Here is a 19,241-nt window from a genome sequence, read left to right as displayed (position 1 = left end):
TATATTGTGAATATCTTGAGTTTTCGCAGAAAGGCGTGTCCGTTGTGGCATGACAAACCTCAACGCTTCGCCATGGAACAGGAAATGCTTATAACTCAACCACACAATTTCCGATCAGCCTGAAACTTCACATGCTTGATAAAAGTCCTCTCCTGAACACATATGCATGCCAATATTGAGTCAGTCATAGCGCCACCTAGTGACGGAAGGAATTTTGCCTTATAACTCAACCACACAATGTCCGATCAGCGTGAAACTTAACATGGTGAATAAAAGTCCTCTCCTGAATACATCCACATAACAATATTGAGTCTGTCGTAGCGCCACCTGCTGGCAGAAGGTAGTTTTTCTTACAACTCAGCCCCACAATGTCTAATCTGCCTGAAACTTCACATGGTTGATTAAAATCCTCTTCTGAAGACATCAACATATCAACATTAACACAGTCAAAGCGCCACCTGCTGGCAACAGGAAGTTTGGCTTATAACTCAGCCAAACAACGTCCGACCTGCCTGAAAATTCACATGGTTGATAAGATTCCTCTACTGAAGGCATCTACATACCAATCTTGAGTCACAGTCATAGCGCCACCTGCTGACAGGAGGAAGTTTGGCATAAATGTGTGATTTTCTCGGCTTCTTTATATGTATCGGCTTAAATATTATTGTTCGCTGTTCTCTGTCGTCCTGAGGCCACCGGGCGGTGGTGAGCCCGGGTGCGAGGTCCCTATCATCGCTGCTTGCAGCTTTAATTATTATTATTCTTTTCCGGAATGAATCGCAATTTTGAGGGCCTTACCATGCCCGAAAACTCACGAAACTTTGCACACACCTCAGAAGTGGCGAAAATTTACGTTTGTTATGGGTTTTGGAAATGGGCGTGGCAAAATGACTCGACAGCGCCACCTAGAAAAATTAACCGGACAAGCCCCCGATCCACGAATCACGCACATGCAAGAAAATCGGCACACACCTCAAACATGCCAAAACATACGAAAAAGTCTCTTGGAGCCATATCTCAAACCCAACAGGAAGTCGGATATTTTTAACTTCCTGCGGCGAAAAAGTGGCGTTTTTGCCATTTCCAGGCGTTGTATTTTAACGAACTCCTCCTAGGGATTTTATCCGATCGACACCAAAATTGGGTTTTGTCATCTAAAGGCCTTGGCGATGTTAAATTGCGAAGCTTTAGAGTTTTCGTCGATGGGCGTGTCCATGGCGGCCTCGCAAACTTTGACGATTCGCCACAAAACAGGAAGTCGTTATAACTCAGGCATGCATTATCAGATCTGCCTCAAAATTCACACGTTTGAAAAGGGTCCTGACCTGAACACGTTTACATGCCGATATCCAGATACAGTTATAGCGCCACCTACTGGCCACAGGAAATGACATGTTTTACACTGTAACAAACTCCTCCTACAAATTTTTTCGTATCAGCACCAAATTTGGGTGGTGTCATCTGAACGCTCTAGCGATGATATATTGTGAAGATCTAGAGTTTTCGGAGAGGGGCGTGTCCGTGGCGGCATGACAAACCTCAACGCTTCGCCATGGAACAGGAAGTCCTCATAACTCAACCACACAAAGTCTGATCAGCCTGAAACTTCATATGGTTGATAAAAGTCCTCCCCTGAACACATTCACATAACAATATTGAAGTGGGCGTGGCAAAACAACTCGACAGCGCCACCTAGAAAAATTAAACGGACAAGCCCCTGATCTACGAATCACGCACATGCACAAAAATTAGCACACACCTCAAACATGACAAAACATACGAAAAAGTCTCTTGGAGCCATATCTCAAACCCAACAGGAAGTCGGATATTTTTAACTTCCTGCTGCAAATAAGTGGCATTTTTGCCATTTTCAGGCGTTGTATCTTAACAAACTCCTCCTAGGGATTTTATGCTATCGACACCAAAATTGGGTTTTGTCTTCTAAAGGCCTTGGCGATGTTAAATTGCGGAGCTTTATAGTTTTTGTCGTTGGGCGTGTCCGTGGCGGCCTCGCAAACTTTGACGATTCGCCACAAAACCGGAAGTCATTATAACTTAGGCAAGCATTATCCGATCTGCCTCAAAATTCACATGTTTAATAAGAGTCCAGACCAGAACACGTTTACATGCCAATATCCAGATACAGTTATAGCGCCACCTGCTGGCCACAGGAAATGTCATGATTTACAGAGTAATAAACTCCTCCCACAAATTTTATCGTATCAGCACCAAATTTGGTGGGTTGTTATCTGAAAGCTTAAGTGATGATATATTGTCAAGATCTAGAGTTTTTGCAGAGGGGCATGTCCGTGGTGGCATGACAAACCTCAACGCTTCGCCGTGGAACAGGAAGTCCTTATATCTCAACCACACAAAGTCATATCAGCCTGAAACTTCACATGGTTCATAAAAGTCCTCTTCTGAACACATCCCCAAAACAGTAATGAGTCAGTCATAGCGCCACCTGCTGGCAGAAGGTAGATAGGCTTATAACTCAGCCAAACAACATCCGATCTGCCTGAAACTTCACATGGTTGATTAAATTCCATTACTGAAGGCATCTACATGCCAATCTTAAGTCACAGTTATAGCGCCACCTGCTGGCAGATGGTAGTTTGCATTATAACTCAACCACACAAAGTCCGATCTGCCTGAAAGTTCACATGGTTGATAAAAGTCCTCCCACTGAACACATCTACATAACAACATTGAGTCTGTCGTAGCGCCACCTGCTGACAAAAGGCAGTTTGGCTTATAACTCAGCTAAACAATGTTCGATCTGCCTGAAACTTCACATGGTTGATAAGATTTCTCTCCTGGTGACATCTACATGCCAATATTGAGTCACAGTCATAGCGCCACCTGCTGAGAGGAGGAGGTTTGGCATAAATCGGTGATTTTCTCAGATTTTTTAAATATATCGGCTTAAATTATTACTGTTCGCTGTTCTCTGTCATCCTGAGTCCTGAGGCCACTGGGCGGCGGTGAGCCCGGGTGCGAGGTCCCTATCATCGCTGCTTGCAGCTTTAATTAGGGACCGAGCACCGAAACGGTGCGTAGGCCCTATTGGAATTGCTCCGTTTTTAGGGACCGAGCACCGAAACGGTGCGTAGGCCCTATTGGAATTGCTCCGTTTATTATTATTATTATTATTATTATTATTATTATTATTATTATTATTCTCCTCCGGAATGAATCGCGGTTTTGAGGGGCTAAACATGCCCGAAAACTCACGCAACTTTGCACACGCCTCAGAAGTGGCGAAAATTTACGTTTATTATGGGCTTCAGAAGTGGGCGTGGCAAAATGACTCGACAGCGCCACCTAGAAAAATTAAACGGACGAGCCCCCGATCCACGAATCACGCACATGCACGAAAAATGGCACACACCTCAAACATGCCAAAACATACGAAAAAGTCTCTTGGAGCCATATCTCAAACCCAACAGGAAGTCGGATATTTTTAACTTCCTGCGGCGAAAAAGTGGCGATTTTGCCATTTCCAGGCGTTGTATCTTAACGAACTCCTCCTAGGGATTTTATCCGATCGACACCAAAATTGGGTTTTGTCATCTAAAGGCCTTGGCGATGTTAAATTGCGAAGCTTTAGAGTTTTCATCGATGGGCGTGTCCGTGGCGGCCTCGCAAACTTTGACGATTCGCCACAAAAGAGGAAGTCGTTATAACTCAGGCATGCATTATCCGATCTGCCTCAAAATTCACACGCTTGATAAGCGTCCTGACCTGAACACGTTTACATGCCGATATCCAGATACAGTTACAGCGCCACCTGCTGGCCACAGGAAATGACATGATTTACGGAGTTATAAACTCCTCCCACAAATTTTATCGTATCAACACCAAAATTGAGTGGTGTTATCTGAAAGCTCTAGCAATGATATATTGTGAAAATCTAGAGTTTTCGCAGAGGGGCGTGTCCGTGGCGGTATGACAAACCTCAACGCTTCGCCATGGAACAGGAAGTCCTTATAACTCAACCACACAATGTCCGATCTGCCTGAAACTTCACATGGTTGATAAACGTCATCTCTTGAACACATCCACATAACAATATTGAAGTGGGCGTGGCAAAATGACTCGACAGCGCCACCTAGAAAAATTAAATGGACGAGCCCCCGATCTACGAATCATGCACATGCACAAAAATTGGCACACACCTCAAACATGGCAAAACATATGAAAAAGTTTTCTGGAGCCATATCTCAAACCCAACAGGAAGTCGGATATTTTTAACTTCCTGTGGCGAAAAAGTGGCGCTTTTGCCATTTTCAGGCGTTGTATTTTAACGAACTCCTCCTAGGGATTTTATCTGATAAACACCAAAATTGGGTTTTGTCATCTTAAAGCCTCGGTGATGTTAAATTGCGAAGCTTTAGAGTTTTCATCGATGGGCGTGTCCGTGGCGGCCTCGCAAACTTTGATGATTCGCCACAAAACAGGAAGTCTTTATAACTCAGGAATGCATTATTCAATCTGCCTCAAAATTCACACATTTAATAACAGTCCTGACCTGATCAGGTTTACGTGCCGATATCCAGTTACAGTTATAGCGCCACCTGCTGGCCACAAGAAATGACATGTTTTACACTGTAACAAACTCCTTCTACAAACTTTATCATATCAGCACCAAATTTGAGGGGTGTCATTTCAAAGCTCTAGCGATGATATATTGTGAAGATCTAGAGTTTTCAGAGAGGGGCGTGTCCGTGGCGGCATGACAAACCTCAACGCTTCACCATGGAACAGGAAGTCCTTATAACTCTACCACACAATGTCCGATCTGCCTGAAACTTCACATGATTGATAAAAGTCCTCTCTTGAACACATCTACATAACAATATTGAGTCAGTAATAGCGCCATCTGCTGGCAGAAGGTAGTTTGGCTTGTAACTCGGCCACACAATGTCCGCTCTGCCTGAAACTTCACAAGGTTGATGAAAGTCCTCCCCTGAGCACATCTACATAATAAATCTACATAATAAAATTGAGTCATAGTCATAGCGCCACCTGCTGTCAGAAGGTAGTTTGGCTTGTAACTTGGCCACACAATGTCCGATCTGTCTAAAATGTCACATGGTTGATGAAAGTCCTCTCCTGAACACATCCCCATAACAATATTGAGTCAGTCATAACCCCACCTGCTGGCAAAAGGTAGTTTGGCTTATAACTCAGCCACAAAATGTCCGATCTGCCTGAAACTTCACAGGGTTGATTAAATTCCTCTCCTGAAGACATCTACATGTCAATCTTGAGTCACAGTTATAGCGCCACCTGCTGACAGGAGGAAGTTTGGCATAAATCTGTATTTTTCTTAGGTTTTTTATATATATATCGGCTTATATTATTATTGTTCGCTGTTCTCTGTCATCGTAAGGTCACCGGGCGGCGGTGAGCCCGGGTGCGAGGTCCCTATCATCGCTGCTTGCAGCTTTAATTTATTATTATTATTATTATTCCGCCCCCTATCGGGGCACTTTTGAGGGTCTAAACATGCCCGAAAACTCATGAAATTTTGCACACACACCAATCGCGGTGTAAATAGCAGGTTGATATGGGTCTCGGAAGTGGGCGTGGCAAAATGACTCGACAGCGCCACCTAGAAAAATTAAACGGACAAGCCCCCGATACACGAATCACGCACATGCACGAAAATTGGCACACACCTCAAACACGCCAAAACATACGAAAAAGTCTCTTGGAGCCATATCTCAAACCCAACAGGAAGTCGGATATTTTTGACTTCCTGCGGCGAAAAAGTGGCGTTTTTGCCATTTCCAGGCGTTGTATTTTAACGAACTCCTCCTAGGGATTTTATCCGATCGACACCAAAATTGGGTTTTATCATCTAAAGGCCTTGGCGATGTTAAATTGCGAAGCTTTAGAGTTTTCGTCGATGGGCGTGTCCGTGGCGGCCTCGCAAACTTTGACGATTCGCCACAAAACAGGAAGTCGTTATAACTCAGGCATGCATTATCCGATCTGCCTCAAAATTCACACCTTTAATAACAGTCCTGACCTGAACATGTTTACATGTCAATATCCAGTTACAGTTATAGCACCACCTGCTGGCCACAGGAAATGACATGTTTTACCCTGTAACAAACTCCTCCCACAAATTTTTTCGTATCAGCACCAAATTTGAGTGGTGTCATCTGAAAGCTCTATCGGTGATATATTGTAAAGATCTAGAGTTTTTGCAGAGGGGCGTGTCCGTGGCGGCATGACAAACCTCAACGCTTCGCCATGGAACAGGAAGTCCTCATAACTCAACCACACAAAGTCTGATCAGCCTGAAACTTCATATGGTTGATATACGTCATCTCTTGAACACATCTACATAACAATATTGAAGTGGGCGTGGCAAAATGACTCGACAGCGCCACCTAGAAAAATTAAACGGACGAGCCCCTGATCTACGAATCACGCACATGCGCGAAAATTGGCACACACCTCAAACACGCCAAAACATACGAAAAAGTCTCTTGGAGCTATATCTCAAACCCAACAGGAAGTCGGATATTTTTAACTTCCTGCTGCAAATAAGTGGCATTTTTGCCATTTTCAGGCGTTGTATTTTAACGAACTCCTCCTAGGGATTTTATGCTATCGACACCAAAATTGGGTTTTGTCATCTAAAGGCCTTGGCGATGTTAAATTGCGGAGCTTTATAGTTTTTGTCGATGGGCGTGTCCGTGGCGGCCCCGCAAACTTTGACGATTCGCCACAAAACTGGAAGTCATTATAACTTAGGCATGCATTATCCGATCTGCCTCAAAATTCACATGTTTAATAAGAGTCCAGACCAGAACACGTTTACATGCCGATATCCAAATACAGTTACAGCGCCACCTGCTGGCCACAGGAAATGTCATGATTTACAGAGTAATAAACTCCTCCCACTATTTTTTTTGTATCAGCACCAAGTTTGGTGGGTTGTTATCTGAAAGCTTAAGTGATGATATATTGTCAAGATCTAGAGTTTTCGCAGAGGGGCGTGTCCGTGGCGGCATGACAAACCTCAACACTTCGCCGTGGAACAGGAAGTCCTTATATCTCAACCACACAAAATCAGATCAGCCTGAAACTTCACATGGCTCATAAACGTCCTCTTCTGAACACATCCCCAAAACAGTAATGAGTCAGTCATAACGCCACCTGCTGGCAGAAGGTAGATAGGCTTATAACTCAGCCAAACAACATCCGATCTGCCTGAAACTTCACATGGTTGATTAAATTCCATTACTGAAGGCATCTACATGCCAATCTTAAGTCACAGTTATAGCGCCACCTGCTGGCAGATGGTAGTTTGCATTATAACTCAACCACACAAAGTCCGATCTGCCTGAAAGTTCACATGGTTGATAAAAGTCCTCTCCTGAACACATCTACATAACAACGTTGAGTCTGTCGTAGCGCCACCTGCTGACAAAAGGCAGTTTGGCTTATAACTCAGCTAAACAATGTTCGATCTGCCTGAAACTTCACATGGTTGATAAGATTCCTCTCCTGGTGACATCTACATGCCAATCTTGAGTCACAGTCATAGCGCCACCTGCTGAGAGGAGGAGGTTTGACATAAATCGGTGATTTTCTCAGATTTTTTAAATATATCGGCTTAAATTATTACTGTTCGCTGTTCTCTGTCATCCTGAGACCACCGGGCGGCGGTGAGCCCGGGTGCGAGGTCCCTATCATCGCTGCTTGCAGCTTTAATTAGGGACCGAGCACCGAAACGGTGCGTAGGCCCTATTGGAATTGCTCCGTTTTTTATTAGGGACCGAGCACCGAACGGTGCAAGGCCCTATTGGAATTGCTCCGTTTATTATTATTATTCTTCCGACTTCTTCCGCGGAATGAATCGCAGTTTTGAGGGGCTAAACATGCCCGAAAACTCACTAAACTTTGCACACGCCTCAGAAGTGGCGAAAATTTACGTTTGTTATGGGCTTCGGAAGTGGGCGTGGCAAAATGACTCGACAGCGCCACCTAGAAAAATTAAATCGACGAGCCCCCGATCCACGAATCACGCACATGCACGAAAATTGGCACACACCTCAAACACACCAAAACATACAAAAAAGTCTCTTGGAGCCATATCTTAAACCCAACAGGAAGTTGGATATTTTTGACTTCCTGCGGCGAAAAAGTGGCGTTTTTGCCATTTCCAGGCGTTGTATTTTAACGAACTCCTCCTAGAGATTTTATCCGATCGACACCAAAATTGGGTTTTGTCATCTAAAGGCCTTGGCGATGTTAAATTGCGAAGCTTTAGAGTTTTCGTCGATGGGCGTGTCCGTGGCGGCCTCGTAAATTTTGACGATTCGCCACAAAAGAGGAAGTCGTTATAACTCAGACATGCATTATCCGATCTGCCTCAAAATTCACACGTTTGATAAGAGTCCTGACCTGAACACGTTTACATGCCGATATCCAGATACAGTTATAGCACCACCTGCTGGCCACAGGAAATGACATGTTTTACAGTGTCACAAACTCCTCCCACAAATTTTATCGTATCAGCACCAAATTTGAGTGGTGTTATCTGAAAGCTCTAGCGATGATATATTGTGAAGATCTAGAGTTTTCACAGAGGGGCGTGTCCGTGGCGGCATGACAAACCTCAACGCTTCGCCATGGAACAGGAAGTCCTTATAACTCAACCACACAATGTGTGATCAGCCTGAAACTTCACAAGGTTGATAAAAGTCCTCTCCTGAACACATCTTCATAACAATATTTAAGTGGGCGTGGCAAAATGACTCTACAGCGCCACCTACAAAAATTAATCGGACGAGCCCCCGATATACGAATCATGCACATGCACGAAAATTGGCACACACCTCAAACATGCCAAAACATACGAAAAAGTCTCTTGGAGCCATATCTCAAACCCAACAGGAAGTCGGATATTTTTAACTTCCTGCGGCGAAAAAGTGGCATTTTTGCCATTTCTAGGCGTTGTATTTTAACGAACTCCTCCTAGGGTTTTTATCCGATTGACACCAAAATTAGGTTTTGTCATCTAAAGGCCTTGGCAATGTTAAATTGCGAAGCTTTAGAGTTTTCGTCGATGGGCGTGTCTGTGGCGGCCTTGCAAACTTTGACGATTCGCCACAAAACAGGAAGTCGTTATAACTCAGGCATGCATTATCCGATCTGCCTCAAAATTCACACATTTGATAACAGTCCTGACCTGAATACGTTTATATGCTGATATCCAGATACAGTTATAGCGCCACCTGCTGGCCACAGGAAATTACATGTTTTACATTGTAATATACTCCTTCCGCAAACTTTATTATATCAGCACCAAATTTGAGTGATGTTATTTGAAAGCTCTAGCGATGATATATTGTAAAGATCTAGAGATTTTGCAGAAGGGCGTGTCCATGGCGGCATGACAAACCTCAACGCTTCGCCATGGAACAGGAAATGCTTATAACTCAACCACACAATGTCCGATCTGCCCGAAACTTCACAAGGTTGATCATATTCCTCTCCTGAACACATCCACATAACAATATTGAGTCTGTCATAGCGCCACCTGCTGGCAGAAGGTATTTTGGCTTATAACTCAGCCACACGATCTCTGATCTGCCTGAAACTTAACATGGTTGATTAAATTCCTCTCCTGAAGACATCTACATTGCAATATTGAGCGACAGTCATAGCGCCACCTGCTGGCAACAGGAAATTACATATAACTCAGCCAAACAATGTCCGATCTGGCTGAAAATTCACATGGTTGATAAGATTCCTCTACTGAAGGCATCTACATGCAAATCTTGAGTCACAGTCATAGCGCCACCTGCTGACAAGAGAACGTTTGGCATAAATGTGTGATTTTCTCAGGTTCTTTATAAAATTCGGCTTAAATTAATGTTGTTCGCTGTTCTCTGTCATCCTGAGGCCAACGGGCGGTGGTGAGCCCGGGTGCGAGGTCCCTATCATCGCTGCTTGCAGCTTTAATTATTATTATTATTATTCCGCCCCCTATCGGGGCACTTTTGAGGGTCTAAACATGCCCGAAAACTCATGAAAATTTGCACACACACCAAACGCGGTGTAAATAGCAGGTTGATATGGGTCTCGGAAGTGGGCGTGGCAAAATGACTCGACAGCGCCACCTAGAAAAATTAAACGGACGAGCCCCCGATACACGAATCACACACATGCACGAAAATTGGCACACACCTCAAACATGCCAAACCATACGAAAAAGTCTCTTGGAGCCATATCTCAAACCCAACAGGAAGTCGGATATTTTTAACTTCCTGCGGCGAAAAAGTGGCGTTTTTGCCATTTCCAGGCGTTGTATTTTAACGAACTCCTCCTAGGGATTTTATCCGATCGACACCAAAATTGGGTTTTGTAATCTAAAGGCCTTGGCGATGTTAAATTGCGAAGCTTTAGAGTTTTCGTCGATGGGCGTGTCCGTGGCGGCCTCGCAAACTTTGACGATTCGCCACAAAACAGGAAGTCGTTATAACTCAGGCATGCATTATTCGATCTGCCTCAAAATTCACACGCTTGATAACAGTCCTGACCTGAACCCGTTTACATGCCGATATCCAGATACAGATATAGCGCCACCTGCTGGCCACAGGAAATGACATGTTTTACAGTGTAACAAACTCCTCCCACAAATTTTTTCGTATCAGCACCAAATTTGGGTTGTGTTATCTGAAAGCTCTAGCGATGATATATTGTGAAGATCTAGAGTTTTCGCAGAGGGGCGTGTCCGTGGCGCCATGACAAACCTCAACGCTTCGCCATGGAAAAGGAAGTCCTTATAACTCAACCACACAATGTCCGATCTGCCTGAAACTTCACATGGTTGATAAAAGTCCTCTCCTGAACACATCCACATGACAATATTGAAGTGGGCGTGGCAAATTGACTCAACAGCGCCACCTACGAAAATTAATCGGACGAGCCCCCGAGCTACGAATCACGCACATGCACGAAAATTGGCACACACCTCAAACATGCCAAAACATACGAAAAAGTCTCTTGGAGCCATATCTCAAACCTAACAGGAAGTCAGATATTATTAACTTCCTGCGGCGAAAAAGTGGCATTTTTGCCATTTCCGGGCGTTGTATTTTAACGAACTCCTCCTAGGGATTTTATCCGATCGACACCAAAATTGGGTTTTATCATCTAAAGGCCTTGGCAATGTTAAATTGCGAAGCTTTAGAGTTTTTGTCGATGGGCGTGTCCGTGGCGGCCTCGCAAACTTTGATGATTCGCCACAAAACAGGAAGTTGTTATAACTCAGGCATGCATTATCAGATCTGCCTCAAAATTCACACATTTAATAACAGTCCTGACCTGATCAGGTTTACGTGCCGATATCTGGTTACAGTTATAGCGCCACCTGCTGGCCACACGAAATGACATGTTTGACACTATAACAAACTCCTACCACAAACTTTCCTGTATCAGCACCAAAATAGAGTGGTGTCATCTGAAAGCTCTAGCGATGACATATTGTGAAGATCTAGAGTTTTTGCAGAGGGGCGTGTCTGTGGTGGCATGACAAACCTCAACGCTTCGCCATGGAACAGGAAGTCCTTATAACTCAACCACACAATGTCTGATCTGCCTGAAACTTCACATGATTAATAAAAGTCCTCTCTTGAACACATCTACATAACAATATTGAGTCAGTAATAGCGCCATCTGCTGGCAGAAGGTAGTTTGGCTTGTAACTCGGCCACACAATGTCCGATCTGTCTAAAATGTCACATGGTTGATGAAAGTCCTCTCCTGAGCACATCTACATAATAATATTGAGTTTTTAATAGCGCCACCTGCTGGCAGAATGTAAATTGTCTTATAACACAATCTCCACACAATTTCTGATCTGCCTGAAACTTCACATGTTTGATAAAAGTCCACTCCTGAACACATCCCATAACAATATTGAGTCAGTCATAACGCCACCTGCTGGCAAAAGGTAGTTTGGCTTATAACTCAGCCACAAAATGTCCCATGTGCCTGAAACTTCACATGGTTGATTAAATTCCTCTCCTGAAGACATCTACATGCCAATCTTGAGTCACAGGTATAGCGCCACCTGCTGACAGGAGGAAGTTTGGCATAAATCTGTATTTTTCTTAGGTTTTTTTTATATATTGGCTTATATTATTATTGTTCGCTGTTCTCTGTCATCGTAAGGTCACCGGGCGGCGGTGAGCCCGGGTGCGAGGTCCCTATCATCGCTGCTTGCAGCTTTAATTATTATTAGGGACCGAGCACCGAAACGGTGCGTAGGCCCTATTGGAATTGCTCCGTTTTTAGGGACCGAGCACCGAAACGGTGCGTAGGCCCTATTGGAATTGCTCCGTTTATTATTATTATTATTATTATTATTATTATTATTCTTCTCTCCAATGAATCGCGATTTAGAGGGGCTAAACATGCCCGAAAACTCACGCAACTTTGCACACGCCTCAGAAGTGGCGAAAATTTACGTTTATTATGGGTCTCGGAAGTGGGTGTGGCAAAATGACTCGACAGCGCCACCTAGAAAAATTAAACGGACGAGCCCCCGATCTACGAATCACGCACATGCACGAAAAGTGACACACACCTCAAACATGCCAAAACATACGAAAAAGTCTCTTGGAGCCATATCTCAAACCCAACAGGAAGTCAGATATTTTTGACTTCCTGCGGCGAAATAGTGGCGTTTTTGCCATTTCCAGGCGTTGTACTTTAACGAACTCCTCCTAGGGATTTTATCCGATCGACACCAAAATTGGCTTTTGTCATCTAAAGGCCTTGGTGATGTTAAATTGCGAAGCTTTAGAGTTTTCGTCGATGGGTGTGTCCGTGGCGGCCTCGCAAACTTTGACGATTCGCCACAAAACAGGAAGTCGTTATAACTCAGGCATGCATTATCCGATCTGCCTCAAAATTTACACGTTTAATAACAGTCCTGACCTGAACACGTTTACATGCCAATATCCAGATACAGTTATAGCGCCACCTGCTGGCCACAGGAAATGACATGATTTACAGAGTAACAAACTCCTCCCACAAATTTTATCGCATCAGCACCAAAATTGGGTAGTGTTATCTAAAAGCTCTAGCGATGATATATTGTTAAGATCTAGAGTTTTCGGAGAGGGGCGTGTCCGTGGCGGCATGGCAAACCTCAACGCTTCGCCATGGAACAGGAAGTCCTTATAACACAACCACACAATGTCCGATCTGCCTGAAACTTCACATGGTTGATAAACGTCATCTCTTGAACACATCCACATAACAATATTGAAGTGGGCGTGGCAAAATGACTCGACAGCGCCACCTAGAAAAATTAAACGGACGAGCCCCCGATCTACGAATCAAGCACATGCACAAAAATTGGCACACACCTCAAACATGGCAAAACATACGAAAAAGTCTCTTGGAGCCATATCTCAAACCCAACAGGAAGTCAGATATTTTTAACTTCCTGTGGCGAAAAAGTGGCGCTTTTGCCATTTTCAGGCGTTGTATTTTAACAAACTCCTCCTAGGGATTTTATCTGATAATTACCAAAATTGGGTTTTGTCATCTTAAAGCCTTGGTGATGTTAAATTGCGAAGCTTTAGAGTTTTCATCGATGGGCGTATCCGTGGCGGCCTCGCAAACTTTGATGATTCGCCACAAAACAGGAAGTCTTTATAACTCAAGCATGCAATATTCGATCTGCCTCAAAATTCACACATTTAATAACAGTCCTGACCTGATCAGGTTTACGTGCCGATATCTAGTTACAGTTATAGCGCCACCTGCTGGCCACAGGAAATGACATGTTTGACACTGTAACAAACTCCTTCCACAAACTTTCCCGTATCAGCACCAAAATAGAGTGGTGTCATCTGAAAGCTCTAGCGATGATATATTGTGAAGATCTAGAGTTTTTGCAGAAGGGCGTGTCTGTGGTGGCATGACAAACCTCAACGCTTCGCCATGGAACAGGAATTTCTTATAACTCAACCACACAATGTCTGATCTGCCTGAAACTTCACATGATTGATAAAAGTCCTCTCCTGAACACATCTACATAACAATATTGAGTCAGTCATAGCGCCACCTGCTGGCAGAAGGTAGTTTGGCTTGTAACTCGGCCACACAATGTCCGATCTGCCTGAAACTTCACATGGTTGATGAAAGTCCTCTTCTGAACACATCCACATAACAATATTGAGTCAGTCATAGCGCCACCTGCTGGCAAAAGAAATTTTGGCTTGTAACTCGGCAACACAATGTCAGATCTGCCTAAAATGTCACATGGTTGATGAAAGTCCTCTCCTAAACACATCTACATAATAATATTGAGTCTTTAATAGCGCCACCTGCTGGCAGAATGTAGTTTGTCTTAAAACACAATCTCCACACAATCTCTGATCAGCCTGAAACTTCACATGGTTGATAAAAGTCCGCTCCTGAACACATCCACATAACATTATTGAGTCAGTCATAACGCCACCTGCTGGCAGAAGGTAGTTTGGCTTATAACTCAGCCACACAATGTCCCATGTGCCTGAAACTTCACATGGTTGATAACATTCTTCTCGGGAAGACATCTACATGCCAATCTTAAGTCACAGTTATAGCGCCACCTGCTGACAGGAGGAAGTTTGGCATAAATCTGTGATTTTCTTAGATCTTTTTTTATATATTGGCTTAAATTATTATTTTTCGCTGTTCTCTGTCATCGTAAGGTCACCGGGCGGCGGTGAGCCCGGGTGCGAGGTCCCTATCATCGCTGCTTGCAGCTTTAATTAGGGACCGAGCACCGAAACGGTGCGTAGGCCCTATTGGAATTGCTCCGTTTTTTATTATTATTATTATTAGGGACCGAGCACCGAAACGGTGCGTAGGCCCTATTGGAATTGCTCCGTTTTTTATTATTATTATTATTATTCCGCCCCCTATCGGGGCACTTTTGAGGGTCTAAACATGCCCGAAAACTCATGAAAATTTGCACACACACCAAACGCGGTGTAAATAGCAGGTTGGTATGGGTCTCGGAAGTGGGCGTGGCAAAATGACTCGACAGCGCCACCTAGAAAAATTAAACGAACGAGCCCCCGATACACGAATCACGCACATGCACGAAAGTTGGCACACACCTCAAACATGCCAAACCATACGAAAAAGTCTCTTGGAGCCATATCTCAAACCCAACAGGAAGTCGGATATTTTTAACTTCCTGCGGCGAAAAAGTGGCATTTTTGCCATTTCCAGGCGTTGTATTTTAACGAACTCCTCCTAGGGATTTCATCCGATCGACACCAAAATTAGGTTTTGTCATCTAAAGGCCTTGGCGATGTTAAATTGCGAAGCTTTAGAGTTTTCGTCGATGGGCGTGTCCGTGGCGGCCTCGCAAACTTTGACGATTCGCCACAAAACAGGAAGTCGGTATAACTCAGGCATGCATTATCCGATCTGCCTCAAAATTCACACCTTTGATAAGAGTCCTGACCTGAACACGTTTACATGCCGATATCTAGATACAGATATAGCGCCACCTGCTGGCCACAGGAAATGACATGTTTTACAGTGTAACAAACTCCTCCCACAAATTTTTTCGTATCAGCACCAAATTTGGGTTGTGTTATCTGAAAGCTCTAGCGATGAAATATTGTGAAGATCTAGAGTTTTGGCAGAGGGGCGTGTCCTTGGCGGCATGACAAACCTCAACGCTTCGCCATAGAACAAGAAGACCTTATAACTCAACCACACAATGTCCGATCTGCCTGAAACTTCACAAGGTTGATAAAAGTCCTCTCCTGAACACATCCCCATAATAATAATGAAGTGGGTGTGGCTATATGACTCGACAGCGCCACCTATAAAAATTAAACGGACGAGCCCCCGATCTACGTATCACTCACATGCACGAAAATTGGCACACACCTCAAACACGCCAAAACATACGAAAAAGTCTCTTGGAGCCATATCTCAAACCCAACAGGAAGTCGGATATTTTTAACTTCCTACGGCGAATAAGTGGCAATTTTGCCATTTCCAGGCGTTGTATCTTAACAAACTCCTCCTAGGGATTTTATCCGATCGATACCAAAATTGGGTTTTGTCATCTAAAGGCCTTGGCGATGTTAAATTGCGAAGCTTTAGAGTTTTCGTCGATGGGCGTGTCTGTGGCGGCCTCGCAAACTTTGACGATTCGCCACAAAACAGGAAGTCATTATAACTCAGGCATGCATTATCCGATCTGCCTCAAAATTCACACGTTTGATAAGAGTCCTGACCTAAACACTTTAAAATGCCGAAATCCAGGAAAAGTTATAGCGCCACCTGCTGGCCGCAGGAAATTTCATGTTTTACACTGTCACGAACTTCTCTCACAAATTTTATAGTATCAGCACCAAATTTGGGTGGTGTCATCTGAAAGCTCTAGCGATGATATATTGTGACAATCTAGAGTTTTCGCAGAGGGGCGTGTCCGTTGTGGCATGACAAACCTCAACGCTTCGCCATGGAACAGGAAGTCCTTATAACTCAACCACACAATGTCTGATCTGCCTGAAACTCCACATGGTTGATAAAAGTCCTCTCCTGAACACATATACATGCCAATATTAGTCAGTCATAGCGCCACCTAGTGACGGAAGGAATTTTGGCTAATAACTCAACCACACAATGTCCGATCAGCGTGAAACTTAACATGGTGGATAAAAGTCCTCTCCTGAAGACAACTACATACCAATCTTGAGTCACAGTCATAGCGCCACCTGCTGACAGGGGGAAGTTTGGCATAAATCTGTGATTTTCTCGGCTTCTTTATATATATCGGCTTAAAATATTATTGTTCGCTGTTCTCTATCATCCTGAGGCCACCGGGCGGCGGTGAGCCCGGGTGCGAGGTCCCTATCATCGCTGCTTGCAGCTTTAATTATTATTATTATTATTATTCCGCCCCCTATCGGGGCACTTTTGAGGGTCTAAACATGCCCGAAAACTCATGAAAATTTGCACACACACCAAACCCGGTGTAAATAGCAGGTTGATATGGGTCTCGGAAGTGGGCGTGGCAAAATGACTCGACAGCGCCACCTAGAAAAATTAAACGGACGAGCCCCCGATGCACGAATCACGCACATGCACGAAAATTGGTACACACCTCAAACACGCCAAAACATACGAAAAAGTCTCTTGGAGTCATATCTGAAACCCAACAGGAAGTCGGATATTTTTGACTTCCTGCGGCGAAAAAGTGGCGTTTTTGCCATTTCCAGGCGTTGTATTTTAACGAACTCCTCCTAGGGATTTTATCCGATCGACACCAAAATTGGGTTTTGTCATCTAAAGGCCTTGGCGATGTTAAATTGCGAAGCTTTAGAGTTTTCGTTGATGGGCGTGTCCGTGGCGGCCTCGCAAACTTTGATGATTCGCCACAAAACAGGAAGTCGTTATAACTCAGGCATGCATTATCCGATCTGCCTCAAAATTCATACGTTTGATAAGAGTCCTGACCTGAACACGTTTACGTGCCGATATCCAGATACAGTTATAGCGCCACCTGCTGGCCACATGAAATGACATGTTTTACATCGTAACAATCTCCTCCCACAAATTTTTTCGTATCAGCACCAAATTTGGGTTGTGTTATCTGAAAGCCCTAGCGATGATATATTGTAAAGATCTAGAGTTTTCGCAGAGGGGCGTGTCCGTGGCGGCATGACAAACTTCAACGCTTCGCCATGGAACAGGAAGTCCTTATAACTCAAGCACACAATGTCCGATCTGCCTGAAACTTCACATGGTTGATAAAAGTCCTCTCCTGAACACATCCTCATAACAATAATGAAGTGGGCTTGGCAAAATGACTCGACAGCGCCACCTATAAAAATTAAACGGACGAGCCCCTGATCTACAAATCACGCACATGCACGAAAAATGGCACACCCCTTGAACACGCCAAAACATACGAAAAAGTCTCTTGGAGCCATATGTCAAACCCAACAGGAAGTCGGATATTTTTAACTTCCTGCGGCAAATAAGTGGCATTTTTGCCATTTCCAGGCTTTGTATCTTAACGAACTCCTTCTAGGGATTTTATCCGATCAACACCAAAATTGGGTTTTGTCATCTAAAGGCCTTGGCGATGTTTAATTGCGATGCTTTAGAGGTTATGTCGATGGGCGTGTCCGTGGCGGCCTAGCAAACTTTAACGATTCGCCACAAAACCGGAAGTCATTATAACTCAAATATGCATTATCAGATCTGCCTCAAAATTCACATGTTTAATAAGAGTCCAGACCAGAACAAGTTTACATGCCGATACCCAGATACAGTTATAGCGCCACCTGCTGGCCACAGGAAATGTCATGATTTACAAAGTAATAAACTCATCCCACAATTTTTTTCATATAAGCACCAAATTTGGTTAGTTTTGTATCTGACAGCTCAAGCGATGATATATTGTGAAGATCTAGAGTTTTCGCAGAGGGGCGTGTATGTGGTGGCATGACAAACCTCAACGCTTCGCCATGAAAAAGGAAGTCCTTATAACTCAACCACACAATGTCTGATCTGCCTGAAACTTCACATGGTTGATTAAATTCCTCTCCTGAAGACATCTAAATGCCAATATTGAGTCAGTCGTAGCGCCACCTAGTGACAGAAGGTAGTTTTGCTTATAACTCAGCCACACAATGTCCAATCAGCCTGAAACTTCACAGGGTTGATAAAATTATTCTCCTGAAGACATCTACATGCCAATATTGAGTCACAGTCAGAGCGCCACCTGCTGGCAACAGGTAGTTTGGCTTATAACTCAGCCACACAATGTCCGATCTGCCTGAAACTTCACATGGTTGATAAAAGTCTTCTCCTGAACACATCTACATAACAATATTGAGTCAGTTATAGCACCACCTGCTGGCAGAAGGTAGTTTGGCTTATAACTCAGCCACACAATGTCAGAACTGCTTGAAACTTCACATGGTTGATAAAATTATTCTCCTGAAGACATCTACATGACAATACTGAGTCACAGTCATAGTGCCACCTGCTGACAGGAGGAAGTTTGGCATAAATCTGTGGATTTCTCGGGTTTTTTATATAAATCGGCTTAAATTGTTATTGTTCACTGTTCTCTGTCATCCTGAGGCCACCGGGCGCCGGTGAGCCCGGGTGCGAGGTCCCTATCATCGCTGCTTGCAGCTTTAATTAGGGACCGAGCACCGAAACGGTGC

General features: G+C 44.0%; 1 protein-coding gene and 1 long non-coding RNA gene across 3 annotated transcripts in view; one reads left to right on the top strand and one right to left on the bottom strand.

The window, feature by feature from the left end:
- rxfp3.3a3 (relaxin family peptide receptor 3.3a3) overlaps positions 1-19,241 on the bottom strand; it is a 90,710-nt gene that overhangs the window by 14,171 nt on the left and 57,298 nt on the right. The gene's annotated exons all lie outside the window — the stretch shown is intronic.
- On the top strand, positions 2,220-11,063 carry LOC147839714 (uncharacterized). The gene is made up of 4 exons (XR_015514919.2): positions 2,220-2,412; positions 2,678-3,079; positions 5,450-7,705; positions 9,962-11,063. It is a non-coding gene; the product is annotated as an uncharacterized LOC147839714 (long non-coding RNA).

This window comes from Danio rerio, chromosome 18 (genome assembly GCF_052040795.2).
Source record: "Danio rerio strain M-AB ecotype USA chromosome 18, GRCz13ab, whole genome shotgun sequence".
Lineage (NCBI taxonomy): Eukaryota > Metazoa > Chordata > Actinopteri > Cypriniformes > Danionidae > Danio > Danio rerio.
The sequence above is the reverse complement of the archived record's forward strand: the minus strand, read 5'-3'. Positions and strand labels throughout refer to the sequence as shown.